Below are 11,543 nucleotides of genomic sequence, written 5' to 3' on the forward strand. Positions count from 1 at the left end.
TTAGTAACGTCTGAAACAGTGGCTCCTCGATTTCTGACTGAACAAGCTTCTCATCTGACGTCTGTCACCAGCAGATTTTCACAGTGGTAGCTAGCTACACCTCAAGAAGCTAATTTTAGCTCAATAAATCCTTTACATACCTTTTATTTAATACAAAATAACATCAACTCAACTCATGTAAACATCACAGAACTGTGGTTAATGGTTTAAATTGAAGAAAAGACTTGTACTAATAATGTACAATACATTATTTAATTTATCTATATATTCATCTGATAATATAGGATATGGATAAAATAAAATTACACTTACATCGACTAAAAGTTGTAAAACTCTAATTTTACATTTTCCAGTTACCACTTTTTGTACTGTACGTGAATATTTCAGGTTGATATATAAAAGTACTGACGTTTTATTGGGCAGTTAGTAAACAGTCTACTGAGCCATTCTTCTCCACAACTTCTCCACAACCTCTAAAATGTGCCGTCTCATATTTAAAGATTTAACAGATAATCTCCTGGAGCTAAAGTCACCACGTTATGAGGGAACTTCTGGAGGGAAAATGAAGGGGTCTGTACTCTGTGTATGTGTCCAAATGTACACAGGCACTTTATGCACCTACATTATATTGTGCTGAATTGATCCCTGAAGAAGAAATGGAAATAAAGAAACAGCTAATTATCATAAGTATGATGAAATCTTATTTCTTCTTTACGTTTGCCTCCAAACCTTGGAAATTAGATGTGTGCTTTGTTTTTTAATATTTTTAAACAGGATGTTTTCACTTTTAATATTACACGACTAAAGGGTGAATAATTAATAATGTTCGGTTAGTTGCTCTGCCTCATTTCTCCTCTTCGTCATGTCTTCACTGTTTCTTTTACTTTCAATTTGAAGCTAAAGATGCTAAAGGAAAATAAAATCCTGCGAACTTGCATCATAAAGTCGGTTGGTGTCCATGAGGAAACAACAGTAATCTTGGTTCTTCGTGTCACTTGTGTAGAGAGTGCGTCATCCTGACGTTTCTTTTAAATGGGGCTTTTGTCCAAACATTTTTGTGTGTCTTATTTCTCTTCACTTCCACTCTCCCCCTGTTTGTCTCCTGGTCCATCTGTCTTTTTCAACAGGAAGACTCTTCACCCTTCCTGCTGTTCTCACTGTCCCCCCCCCTCCCTCCATCCTCCCCCCTCTTTTATATCCCACCCTTCATCTCTCCCCAGACCCTGGCGTTCTCCTCTGGCTCCTCTGGGGAGGGCGGTAATAATTATTATGTAAATAAATACGCCTGCTGTAATCACATTCGTGCCACTGATCCAATTAGAGAGCTGATAGCAGGCGGCTGATTGCGTGGACTGGCGGCTGATGGTCAGGGCCTGTGTGTCTGTCTGACTGACTGGCCGGCCGAGGTAGCCGGGGGAACAGGCATTAGCGGGGCCAGCAGACTGGCGTAATGAAAGCCGTTTGGTGCCGCGCTGCATGCAGTCATGTACTCTAAATAATGCTCTTTGACCAGGACCCTGCATGTCTGCCAGCCTCGCAGTCTGCTCGCTGGGTTGTCTGTCACTGAGGTGTACTGTGTGTGTGTGTGCGTTGTTCTGTGTTTCTGCTATCATGATCCCTGGCTCTGGATCACTTTCACCATGCATCATCTTATCACCAATTACTGCCTTGTTGTGATTCTCATCAGCTTAATGATGCTCCACTGAGACCATCATCGTCAGCCTCACCCTTCACCCTCCATCTATACTCGGCTCACCGTCCACTCGCCTGCTGAGGATATTTTAAAGACCGCACGACATGCTTTTAATGCTTTTTATATATTCGTCATCTTTCCAATTATTGGAATCGTAGATGTGTCAGATCGGATTTCAGATTTGAGTGGATAAATTAAAAATGTGCTCCTTTTGGCTCTGATGCAGCCGCCTCTTTATGAAAGGTCACAGCGTGATCAATGTCCCGCCTGCAGTATTATGGGATTGGTCAACACCGTACTCGGTATTTGCGGCAGAGACGTGGGAAAGTTACAGTGAACATCACAATCACTGTGATTTGTTTCTATGACGACGACACCAAGTTTTACTTTTTTTGGTGGGTTAACGTTACTCTGCTGAAAATCCAATGTAGCTGCAAGCGATTTTTCAGGAGCCCACAGTCCGAATGCAGCGGGAGGTGGCTGACGTTCGTAGCAGGGTAACAGTTCATTGTTGATTACTAACCAGGCTAGCTAGCAAGTGTGTGTGAGTGTGGTCAGGAAGATCCATTGCGGAGCTGGAGATCCGTCTCCACCTTTTGACGCTTGTGTCAAGTCACTTCCTCAAATATCATCTTGTGAGTCAGAGTGTGTGCGTTTGTCGATTATCAGATCCGATATTCAGCATTATTAGGATTAGCGTAATCTTTTGCCGGTAAAATACATTTGCTTTTAAGATGCGGTTCTGGAGACACACCTGCTGTAGCAGGAACCACCTCTGAGGAGCTTCTGAGGACTGTGGCAGGTGTCTGTCCTGTGGACTGGTTCTGTCTCCACAGGATCATCACAACCTGCAAGATACAGTCAGTATGTTTCCGGGCGTCACGGCAGGTGTGATCCCATCATAAGATGATCTCTAACTTGACAAGCCTTTCCTGTACATGTCTAAAGTTGGTTTTGAAAATCATCTCCGCCCGTGTTTTTCTTCCTGGGGTAAAGGCGGCGACTCGTTAGCGGCGGCACTGACTTTTAAAAAAACAGGGGGAAAAGTTGAATCTGGGCAGGAAAATTGTTGTGAATATGATAAGTCTTTACATTAATGGATACCACAACCCGGGAACGTCTATGTGAAATATGTCAGCTTTGTGGCGGTATCATCGCGCTGCCAACCGTAGCCCATACTTTCCAAGGGTGTGGGCACAGGCGAGCGGTTATAGGAGGGAGGGGGGGCATTAGTTCTAACCTCTCCATTTGCCCAGGGGCCATACTCCCACCACCATGTGTCGGCTGAGTAGACTACTGTTAATGTTGGGAAGTAATGTATGGGTCCCAGTGCTAACTCCCTGCCTTTTACATCTCAATCAGGTCACTCTAGTTTATTTATATATTGTCAGGGGGCGAGGGGGAGGGAGCGCGGGGGCTAAGAGATGAATGTGGCAGTTTTTTTTTCCTCTCCCTCTCTCTCTCTATTTAGTTAGCAAAAAGCTTTTATAATGAATTTGAAAGGCGGCACAGATCCAAGCGTTTGAAATTCCCAGAGCACTGCTAAGTGAAAGAAGTGGGGGCCGAGGGAGAGAGAGAGAGAGAAGAGAAAAAATAAAAATGCATTAACTCACAAAACGTGGAATAGATTTAAAAAAAAAAAAAAAAAAAAACTGAATTAATACATCTTCATATTTTCCCATGCTGTTTTCTTTCCTCATTTCTTCATTAGTATTTTCCCTCTCTGCCTCCCTCCTCCCTCCCTCCCTCCCCCTGCTGCTCTCTACATTTTGCTCTTACCCAGTTGGTCGCACGCTATTAAACAAACAGTCCTAATATTTTGAGCTGGCTGGCAGTTTGAATTTCATCTCGCCGACGCATCTTGTTTCTCTCAAGCTCTGACTGTTTTGACATGCGCCCCGATTAAATTATAAACAAGCAGGCCTCCTGATGGTGATGCTGGAGCCACTAATTTCCCTAATTGTTTGCAGTTGTCTGGGAGGCGAGGCTAGGAGGCCCGGGCCTGATCCCACTGACTGGCACGGCCTAGTTAAAGGAGAGAGAGAGAGAGAGGGAGGGAAGGAGAAAAACAGGGAGAAGGGAGGGAGGAGTGGAAAAGAAACTGGGAGAGACGGAGGCAGGTAAAGCAGAGAGGGGTGAGGGAGAAGAAATAAGAGTGGAGGTCTAATGAGGACTTCCTCGGCTGGTTTACTCTCCAGCCTTCAAACACACCCATTAGCGACCAAAATGGCTGACCCGCAGTGGCCTGGTGAAGAGCGGAGGAGTGAGAGTACTTGCTCTACAGACACATGAAATAACATCGCCTTATTGGGCCGTTAACACTGATTCACCCGTACAGAAAGCAGAACTTTGCTGTTGTTTTTATAGTTTTAAACCTGCACTGGTCACGTGGAAACATGTTGTGTAGAGAGAGTATCATCGCCTTTTAAGTTGATAGTTGGTTGGTGAATCATTTAAGTCTCTGTCCACCTGATGGATCTAAGTCCAGTGTTCCCTCTCTCTCTTTTAGCTCTGTGTTTGGTCTCCTCCAGCTCCTGAGGGAAAGGTCCAGCTCTTTAACTGCTGAATGTTTCACTACGTTCAAATTTCAAATTTCTAACAGTGCATTGTGATGTTGTAATCCATTGTTTTTAATGTCAAATCTTGATCTGAAAAAGAGCTACAGCTGTCAGATAAACTAAAAATTACATTTACTCTGAATTGTAGTAAAGTAGAAGTATGAATTACCCCATTTGAGTAAATGTAATGAGCTCAGGAAAAATTGGAAAATATTAAAAGACATATCGCTCCCCCTTTTTCTCCTCCTCAGTCATCATTCTTTTTTCCATCTTTGCCCTCCTCACCTTCAGCTCATATCCGATGTCACATGTGGCCGAGTTCCAGCAGTCACCGATCACAACACGCCACTCCAGCCCCATGATAGCATCTGGCAGTGGGGCGGCCCACTCCAGCAAGCCTACTATGTGACACAATGACTCACTCACTACCTCACTCACTCACACACACGGTGCTAAAAAGTAAAAAAATAAAAAAATAAATTAAAAAATAAATATATATATATATATAATTGCAGCCTCTGGAAGCTCCTCAGTTCTCTCTGTGAAGCTGCACTGGTATTCTCCTCCTGGATTTATTTCTAACCCTGTATCATCTCAGCCGTCCCCGTAAAATGAGATAAGGTTCAACACAGGAAAACACAAACAAAGTGAGAGGAAATCTGTGGATTTAGAGTGTGTGTGTGTGTGTGTGTGTGTGTGTGTGTGTGTGTGTGTGTGTGTGTGTGTGTGTGTGTGTGTACGTGCCCAATGAAGGCTAATTTAGCGTGACAGTGGAGATGGCTGGTATTGTTGCTGAGCAGGTGAGCTAATACACCTTTTTTTAAGCAGAGATCAGAGCTGAGCTGGAACACGTACACAAAGAGGCTGTATTGTTAGCCGTGCTAGCTGAGCGTTTGTAGGGATGATGATGTCGGTCTGTCAGTCGTTTCAGATTCAGATTCATTTTATTATCTCAAGTGGGAAACTTGAATTGCACTCACATAAAAAAAAACAGTTAAGAAATGACACAACTGCAATAATATACACAAAATAATAAAACGCACAACACTATGTAAAAACAAACACTGTAAAAAAACAGGATTATTACTCATGAGATGAAGGAGTTTTTTGTTCTATTGCACCTGAACCGAGGAGCTCTGACTCTACAGCCTCTACAGGGAGGGGCGTCCAGCTCAGAGTGAAGAGTCCAATATGGATCAGGCCTCGCAGAGAACCTGCAGATCAAAGATGGCTGTCAGGTGGGGGGAGGGGGGGGGGTGGATGTCAGTGGGACACCCGTCACCTTCACAGCCACCTTTTTACAATCTGGCTCAGATGTTCATCATTCAGAATGTTAGGACAGATTCAGTAAAACAATAACATCATTTTTCTGTCCACATTAAAAAACATTTAACTTACTAAGGAAGTAAAAATGTCGCTGTCCCTTCTCACAGACCAGCTCATTGTTGATGACTCATTTGGCCATGAAATTCATATTAACGCACACAGGTAGTAGGGATGCTGAGGGGGCAGCAGCACACCCTAACATCAGGCCTTATATAAAATAACAAGTTTAAACTGGTGGTATTTTACTTTATCTGTTAATTATCAATATATATAAGTCTAAATTTACTTTAATAACACATAATACCTCCAAAACTAATGATATTCCCAGCAGCCTCGGCTGTACTTGGTGTTTAGTAGCGTGTTAGCATGCTAACAGCTGCTGGTGTAGAGCACTGAAAACAGTTATTTTCATTGTTGATTTCATAATATCAGTGTGTTCAGTTAAACTAATTTGTTTTATATAAACATTGTAGATAAATAATTTTTTTTAAAAGATTAAAAGAGGACTCACCTGACTGCCTTTGAATAGGAAAGGAAAATCATTGTGTTTACTCCTTTAGCAGGAAAGCACCGTCCCTTTAAGTCAACCATAACAACACAGTGTGTGTCGGCTGAGGGAACATGTATGTTTGGATTATTCTGTTTGTATTTAGTCATGAAAAAGTTGCAAAAAACAAAGATGGACGTGTTTCTGGCAGTTCATTCTGGCGGTTCATTTCATGGCTGCAGACTCTTAGTTTTAATCAGGACATGCTTCCTTTCTGCTATGTTTCCTTCTCTTCTCTTGTATCTCAGTCTTTTCTCATTTTGTCATTTACCCCATTGCAGAGGAGTTGTGTGTGTGTGTGTGTGTGTGTGTGTGTGTGTGTGTGTGTGTGTGTGTGTGTGAGAGAGAGCTACTGCTCTGTCAGCTGTTTAACTATTTCAGCGGAAGGAGCCCATTATGTGACAGCTTGTGGTGATGAATATTGAATACACTGTGTGCCCATGTTAATGTCTGCAAGTGTGTGTGAGTGTGTTGCTTCAGTAAAATATGTGATAAGTTCTGAACGATGATTTCTCAGGGAGGAGGACACATGCAATATAGAAGCTGCGTGCTCGTCCCGATTTTAGTTTATTAACAAGCACATGCGCACACACACACACACTCTGACACACATGGTGACATTAATGCACACACTGTGCTCATTACTTATTTTCACAGTAGTAAATATTTGAATGATTCTTGTTTGTCTTTGTTCTGAATGAACGGCTGGAAAGCAGAGGTGGAAGGACCCCGACGCTCTGCCGATCTACAGGAAGATCGTTTGGACGTATTAAGATAAACAGACAGAGAGAATAAGTGACAGATGTCCATTCAAGCAGGACATGCTGCTCAATAGGCTACTGATGCAGTTAATGCCTAATGAGAATCCACCACCTACATCCACACAAGAGGCCGGTTACTGACTGACAGCTGCTGCCGCTGCTCGTCATGTTTGGCCACTTGATGTAAAGTCATGAAATTAGAAGAACAGGTGTGTCAGTGAGGTTTTTTAATTTAGGGCGTTCGCTTGGCTCCCGTCCGATTCAGTTGATGAGTTGGTAAACTTGTAGTATTTTTTCCCCTTGGTTTTCCTGGTTTGGTTTCACACAGAGGATAATTCAAGTGAACCAAAATGCATCATTACAAACCAGGTGAGAACGTTCCCTCCTCTGATTGGTCAGATTGTCTGGCTGGAGCAGGAAAGTAAACACAGGAAGAAGGTTACAGGAGCCGTCGAGCTTAAACTTGTGAGTTCACCTGCTCGTTGGGTCGGATCAAGTTCAGAACTCTTTCGCACCAAACTGCACCTCCTCGAACGGGTCTTGGTGCGATTGTTTTGGTCTAGACCCGATTCTAGAGTCGATTACCCCAAACGAATCGTACCGAGAGGGAGAAATAAACCAGGGTTCGGTTTGACCGGACTCGAGAGCGCAGTTGTGAAAACAACCTTATACAACATCCAGATCATTAACAGTAAATTCTGGTGAACATAAATCTGAGTCAGGGGCTTTAAGGCATTAAAGTTTGCTTTATTAAAATGTTTTAGTTAAGTTACAGGATATTGGTTCCCAGACTGTTGTTTAATGTGTTCATTGGTTTTCTGTATAGAAAAATATATATATACTGTATATATATGCAAACTCATGTTGATAAACAATCGATCCAACTTTGATTAATAAATGAAATATGATCAATCTTAGCTCAAGATTAAGTTGTAACTCAAGTACTAAAGCTGCATCATTGATTTTCCTGGGGGCAGATGGAGAAAGTTGTGAACACACTCAGTCACTACGACTCTTTAACTTCCTGTGATATTTACTCTAAACACACATTTCCGATATTTCTGCGTTGGCACTACAGTTACACAGGTATCGCTGTATTTGCTTCTCTGACTCACCCAAACCGGGGGCTGACTTGACTTTGAGGGAGGTTTGTTGGTTTAGCAGCGGTCTCTGCTCACCAGGTCTGCTTTGCTATTCTCATCGCTGCAGTTGTTCCAGCGTCTCTGTCAGGAAGCATCAGCGCTGGGCGAGGCAGAGGCCGGCACCCGGGGATGGCCCGGGGCTGCTCCGTCCTACACACACCTGCCCTCCCCCTCTGCCCACCCTCCCATCACCACCTGAGGGGGAATGTGGGCAGTGCCCGGGGCAGAGGTGCAGGCTGTTGGGGGGAACTGAAGGCTCATCTCATGGCCCCTGATGTTCCCTGTTCGATACTGTGCTTGAACAGAACAATCAGTTCTAGTAACAGATCACCTCCCACCAATGATGCAGGCACAGCCGGACCAATCAGCGACAAGTTTGGTTCGGCCTTTAATGACCTTCTAATGGTGGATTTTCTATTTATCTTTAATGAAACCAACCTCATTATGGGACAACACGCTGCTCAGTTTCTCTTTTTCCAATGAAAAAAGTCCAATATTTGCTGTTTCTACCTTCTCAAGTGTGGAGATTTGATTCTTTATTTGTCACATTTGATGATAAACTGAAAGAATTTGAGAAAACGAAACATTTGAAAATTTTAACAGGCATTTTTGACTATTTGGCATTTTACAAATACAACAATTTAATAGAAGAATATTAAATAATCAACAGATTAACTAAAAATGCAAGATTAGTGTCAGGTAATTCCTGGCTTTTGGTTTAACGAATGGAAAATGTAGTTGAGCTATCGCCATAACAACCACAAATAAACACTGAGTGACTTCTTCCCCAGGTGATTCCTTAAACTAATATTGTCTTCATCATTGCTCGGAGGCTGCGGAACAATCCGCTCTCTCTCCGCGTGTATCAGAGACAAGACTTTGGTTTAAAGTGTTTAAAGAAATCCTTTGATGGATGAAATCATTACATTTGCCCTCATGTATATTTCATGTCCCAGTCCAGATTAGTTATTCCAGGGTTTAGAGAAATGCTGAGTGCGATTTATTTTTAATCACAGCAGCTGTTTGCCTTCTCGTATTGAAGATCTCGCCTGACAAAGACCCAGATTGGATGAGACAAATCTGACCCCGAGCGACCCGCGCTGTTTTTAATTCACGCTGCGTTCAACATTTCACAGATGAAACTTCGAGTTGTCAGTGGACTCGGGCGACGCTTCATCCCAAATTAATCCGCTCCCTGAAACACACATGTCCAATCAAACAAACACAACTGCGGTTTCCAGTCGAACTCCCAAAGCAACATCTGAAAGTATTCTGATCAGCTCGAAATGTCACAAACCATATTCGCCGAGGAGCCGATGAAAGGCTGAGTCTTGACAAGCAGTCGTTAATCTCGCCCTAACATTTGGCTAATTGAATGTCTGCTGTTGTTTACTTTTTGTTTCCATGTTGCCCCTCGAGTGACTACCACCGCTGCCTTCTGTTTCTTCGGTGCATTAGCGTTGACGTACAGTGTCGCCGCGCCACAAGAATCACCAGCTGCCCCCGCCGCTCTGAGGCGCCATGGCAGAGCTCCCGCGGGAGATCTCTCCATGAAAAGTCACAGTAGTGTCCCCCCACATCCGCACTTCCTGCCGCCATCACTTGTTCCAGTCAAGAGGACATTATTGGGTTATGTGTGGTGAACTCTGATGTGGACTAAATGCACGATGACAAAACCGTTGCACAAGGAAAAATGCGAGAAAATAAGAATAATAACACGAGAAAATCCTCGTCTTTGATACCAGGTAGTATGTCCCTGACCCGCACAGACTGATCGTGCATCTACACATCTCTGCTGAATACAGCGGGAGGCCACAGGTGTGTGAGCCCACTCCACAGAGAGCCTCCCCTCTGCTGCGGCATTGTGGGTAATAATAGTTAGCAGCAACAGCTGTGCCCCCTCTCCCCCCTTCACCTCTAATGTTCTCTAATCATCCCTCTATCAGGCCTAATACCCTGCAGTGGTGCCCTCACAGCTGTCTGAGGGGCCCTGGGTATCGAGACACCTGTCAATCTCTCTCGCCCTCGTACACACACAAACAAACAAACAGTCACAGGCCAAAAAGAAACGTCTGAAAGTTTATTACGTTCTTAGAGAAGAGACAAACACACCTCAGACATCTGAGTTTCACATGTCGTCAAGCTGAGAGCTGAGAGTTTAGTTTACGTTGCTTTAATGGCTCTAAGGATTAGATGCTGCTGCTATGAAAGTTGTGAGTGCAGGGTCCGACACGGCATCTGATGGGCTTCCTCATACTTCTGTGGATTTTTGTTTTCCAGCTTGAGAGAATCCCTCTATATAATTTTCTCTACATGTAAATAATCTTTTCTTTATAATTATAAACTGAATATATTTGGGTTTTCGACTGTAAGACATGGGAGTGACATAAAGGTTATGGTAGAGATGCGGCGCGCTCCCGATCATCGGTGGTCTGAGCTTTTGTTTTTGTCTTGACGTTTCGATAAAATCAAACATGTTTAATATTATCGAAGAGTTTTAGTCTCGACTCCAGCACCAAACAGGAAGCAGCGAACCAAGCTGATACTGAGCAATGTGAATGTGAGTCGGCATTAAATACATGAGGGAGGAAAGGGTAATAGGACACAAGGACACAATTTCAAAATAAAACAGGAAATCATAAATAAGAAGTCCAAACACGATCATTGAAGGGCCAAATTGTTGTGTTGAGTCGTATAATAATAATAATAATAATAATAATTAAAAAATACCACCTGGAGCATGATGGGAAATAATCTCAAAGGAATCTAGTCGTAGTTTTGCAAATAGTGTTCGTGGAAGATCCGCAGTCTTTACAAAATCTACTAGAGTGAGATTAAAGACTCTAAAACCTAGATGTGTCAGACTTTTAAGAGTCTTTTCTACATCTTCCAGTGTATGTAAAGCAAAGGTTATGTTTTTTTTTTTAACTCTTTCAAACAGAGGTCAACTTATGGTCCTCAGTTTCCCCCTGAGACTTCCCAGAATCCACCACGCAGGCGGATGCTCAGCGCGCACAGATGCAGCTAGCATCTCTGAGAACCACAGAACCTCTGGGTGGTCTTTGCCGCGTGCGTTACTGTCTGTCTGTCCCGACCGAGCAGACCTGACTCCCATCCAACTTCTGACAGAGCCGCTGTTTAACACTGGGAGGCTGATATGTGTTTAACTGCAGCGACACCCCGCAGGCTCTTCAGGCGCTTTATGACACTGCATGTAAGTGTGTGTGTGCATGTGTGTGTGCATGTGTGTATGTGTGTGTGTGTGTGTGTGAGAGAGAGAGAGAGAGAGGGAGTTTGGGCCCTGCTCCGCTCTTTCACAAATCCTGCCTGCTAATGACTACCAGCTCTATAGGACCCGAGGCGGGAGGGGTTAAAGCCCACCAATTGAGCGAATAATGAGTTGAATTAGGAGATTTAGGGATGAGGTGGAAGGAAAAGGGGATGGGTGGTACTGAATGAAAACCAGAGGTGCTTACCACAAAGCTGCAGAGCGGAGAGGCTGTGTGTCGCAGTGTA

The sequence above is a fragment of the Seriola lalandi genome, unplaced genomic scaffold (assembly GCF_002814215.2).
Source record: "Seriola lalandi dorsalis isolate HSWRI2012SDOR001 ecotype SW California unplaced genomic scaffold, Sedor1 jcf7180002054482, whole genome shotgun sequence".
Lineage (NCBI taxonomy): Eukaryota > Metazoa > Chordata > Actinopteri > Carangiformes > Carangidae > Seriola > Seriola lalandi.